This window comes from Gossypium hirsutum, chromosome A08 (genome assembly GCF_007990345.1).
Source record: "Gossypium hirsutum isolate 1008001.06 chromosome A08, Gossypium_hirsutum_v2.1, whole genome shotgun sequence".
Lineage (NCBI taxonomy): Eukaryota > Viridiplantae > Streptophyta > Magnoliopsida > Malvales > Malvaceae > Gossypium > Gossypium hirsutum.
In genome coordinates this window covers 51,360,448-51,364,665 of record NC_053431.1, presented here as the reverse complement: position 1 = coordinate 51,364,665, position 4,218 = coordinate 51,360,448, and positions in this window count along the sequence as shown.

The window sequence follows — 4,218 nt, the reverse complement described above, 5'->3', positions numbered from 1 at the left end:
ATTAAAAGCCAATTTGTGACAGCCCTAAATTGACCCTAGTCGGAAAGCGATTTTGGGACCGCTAAACCGAATCACCGAAGTATTTGAATATGATATTTATTGTCTAAAATGTGTGAATATGAATGTGTGAAAGTTTTAAGCTTCGATTTAGTCGATTGCATGTGAATTCAGCTAATAGGACTTATGTGTGACACTTTTAAAATTTGACAGGTTAATCTATAAGTATCAATTAATGCATGTTATAAGAATGATGGGTTTGCACGTCAAATTTCCAATTATAATGAGTAGTGGCCGGCCATGGATGGGTCATTGATGTTAATATGAATTTTCTATTAGCATTATTAGTTTAGAAAATAAAATAGTGAATTAAGAATGATAAAACATGAGGTGAGTGGGAGGAGAAACCAAAGTTGTCTCACCCTTACTCCCCATTGCCGTGACTAGAGAAAGAGGAGGAAGAAAAATCTTTAGGGAAGAAATTCGGCCAAGGTGGATAGCAAGAGGAAGCTCAAGAGCTTAGAGGATCAAAGTTGGATAAGGGAAAGGAAAAAGTGATCGAATAGCCGTTGAAGTCGCTCGACAACATCCGAGATTTTGGTTCGTCAGCTATCGGACTCGGGATTGTCGAAGTCGAAGTCGTCCACACTATCAAAGCCTTTTGGTACTCTTTTAGTTGAACTCTGAAAATGGCATGTATAGGATTGCCCTTTTGTTGTTGGTCATGTACCTTTGGTATTGTATAATTTGGATGGCCATGCGAAAATGACTTATATATCTTGAGTATAGCATTATAATCATTTGTATATTGTTCATTGAGTGGTATGGAAATGCTTGGTAACGATAGCCATGGAATGGTTAATCACGATCATTTTAGTGCTATGTACGACAAATGGCTAGTTGATCCATGGAAATCATGAAATAGGTATAGTCTACCTTAAGAACAGATGCTGACAGAAGCAGTGATGTGAATTTGAAAAATCACTAAAAATAGTAGGAATGGAATAAATAGCGAATAAATAGTAATCTAACCTTGATGAGTCTATTTCATATGGAAGAACGAAATCATATGACCGTATTTAAGGGATGTTTAAGTTTTCGTGAAACAGGGCCAGAGCGATTTCTAGATCCCTGTTCTGACTTTGGAAATTCACTATAAATTAACCAGAGATAATTAGAAGTCATGCTTATATGTAAAAATTACTCTTCGAGTCTAGTTTCATTAGAAACAAACGGCATAAGTATTGAAGCCCTTTACAGGGAGATATCTAAGTCACAATGCATGAAGGTCAGAGTAGTCGAACCCTGTAACAGGGAGACTTTAACTAATAAACTGTACTAATTGGCTTGACCAAAAATTCTAGAAAAAAATTTTTAGACGGATATATGAGTCTAGTTTTAGGGAAAATTTACGGAATCAGTTTTCGAGTTTGGAACTCGAGATATGATTTTAAAGTGACTGTGATGCAGTTAACCAGCTTGTCTAGAAATTTAAAATGAACTGTGTATAAATAAGTGAATTAAGTCCGTTAACACCTCGTGTTCGACTCCGGCAACGGTCTCGGGTACGGGGTGTTACACATTTTGTCCATCTTCTTCATTAGGCCGAAATTTCAAGGTTTCTCCATAGCTAGGGCTTGTTCCAAGCTTCCAAGCTCCATAGTAAGTGATTCCAAACCCCGTTTTTAATGTTCTTTACGTTTTTAGAGTCTCGGTAACTTGATTAAGCTTATTCTGGCATAATTCAACCTAGGGTTCATATTTGGAAAAATAACCATAGGTGAAATTTGTGTATTTTGGTGTTTATGATAGAATATGAGGTTTTAAATTATGTTAGACAACTTTTTCTACTCGGTTTTAAGTGAAAACGAGTAAAAGAGCTTAATTAGTAAAATACCTAATAGTCATAAGTACATGTTAGAGTGAGAATTTGATGTTGTCATAGAAGGGAAAAATGATCAGCATGTCATAAAACATAAGAAAATAGGATGAAGTTTAAATTTGAGCCTTGGGAAAAAGTGTAAATATGTAAAAGTTTAGGGGCAAAAATGTAATTTTACCAAAGTTTGGGTCAAGGACTGTTTAATAAATGTGAGTATTAAATAAGCTAAAATTTTTATTATAGATCAAGAAGAACAAAATCCAGAGTTAGACCGGGGAAAGAAAAAGATAGTGGACTAAATCGATATAGTTGATCGTATTTTGTTTTGAGGTAAGTTTGCGGTAAATAAATGCAATATTCTGTTATTTATATTAATTTTGTTAATTTCCAGCATGTGTATATTTATTTATGAAATTATTCAAAGAAGACTCAAGCATGAATTGACGGAGAAGTAATTTTAGAAGTCCCGATTGAACCTTAAAATTGTAGGATACAAATGTCATGACATTAGGGTTTAAGGATACCATGCAAGACCATGCAAGGCATGGCAATTGGTAAGGTTTCTAAGGCAAGGAAATCATGTAAGGCCATGTTAAGACATGCATTGATAAGTTACTATAAGACAAAGGTCCATGTAAGACATGCCAAGCATGCATTGGTGAGTTCATAAGGCAAGGATACCATGTAAGACCATGTCAAGACATAGCAATGGTAAGTTTCAAAAGGATACCATGTAAGATCATGACAAGTCATGGCAATGGTAAGGTACCCGCGTAACCTTAGTATTCCAAGTGGTTCAATGGGAAAAATTTAAAGAGAATATCAAGGTAAGGTAAGATAAGACGAGTTATACTAAAAAGGTAAGACAAGTTCATGCTAGAAGAGCAAAGGTAAGTACATAATGTTCATGTATGCTTGATAAGGAAAAAGGTCAGTAAAATGTATTAATAAATTGATTAAGTAAGTAAGTATTTAAGTAAGTGAGTAAGTTAAGAAGTTTAAAATATGTCTATGGCAATTAATGAAGTTGCATTAAGTAGTATCATGCCAAGTAGTAAGATAATTCTTATGAATGTTGTTATTTATTTGCATGCAAACTACTAGCTTAATGCTTACCCCCTTTATTTCTTTCTTTTTATAGTTTTGTCAAGCTAACTCGGGGATCGTAAAGTACGTCGGAGGTCTGGGCACACTATCCAGGATTATTTTGGTATAACTAGTCGTTTCATTTCATTTGAGTATGGCATGTATAGCATCGTAGCCATTTTGTGTGTATGATCTTATGATATGGCTGATGAATGGTATGTAAATGCTTGATAATGATTAGCTGTTGGAATGGCTAATCAGGACATGTTTGGTGTTATGTATGCCTAAATGCTAGTTATTCCATGGAAATCATGAAAAAGGTGAATTAGCTTTAAAACAGTATCGGACAACAATATAACGTGAATTTGGAAAATCACTAAAAATAGTAGAAATGGATTTAGATGTGAATAAGATATAGAATTAAATCTTGATGAGTCTATTTTCTATGGATAGAACAAAACAGGTATATGAGTTATATTTTATGAGATATTTAAATTTTGTGAAACAGGGATAGAGCGATTTATGGATCCCCTGTTCTGAATTTGGAAATTCAAAAAATTTTTAAAAAGATAATTAGATTTTTTTAAGTCATTCTTTAAAAAAAAAAAAAATGTTAGCTTAGATCTCCATAAAAAAAAAAAATTGAGTCTAGTTGTTAAATTATATTGAAAGAAAACAAAACAAGGAAGAAAGCCAATAATAAATATAAAAAAACTAACATGTAAACAGAAATGGGAGGATATTTAATTCCGTCAATGCCTGTTCAACCTGAGCCGGGAAAGGAGTTTATGATTTTAGTGATGCATCCTTGAATGGATTAGGGTGTGTACTTATGCAAGAAGGCAAGTGATAGCCTATGCATCTAGACAATTGAAACTGTATGAGAAAAATTACCCGACACATGACTTGGAACTAGCCGCCATTGTGTTTGCATTGAAGATTTGGAGACACATTTGTATGTGAGACATGCCGAGTATTCATCGATCCCAAGAGTTTGAAAAATACCTAATGACTCAAATGAACTTAAATCTAAGGCAAAAGAGATGATTAGAGTTGATAAAAGATTATGAGTTAGTAATCGACTATCATTTGAGAAAGGCGAATGTGGTCGCGATGCCCTAAGTAGAAAATCCTTATTTGCTTTGAGAGCCATGGGTGCACGGTTACCTTTATCAGATGATGGTGCGATTGTAGCAGAGTGAGAGCTAGGCCGATGTTTCGAAGAGATTTGTGAAACTCAGAATAGCGATGAT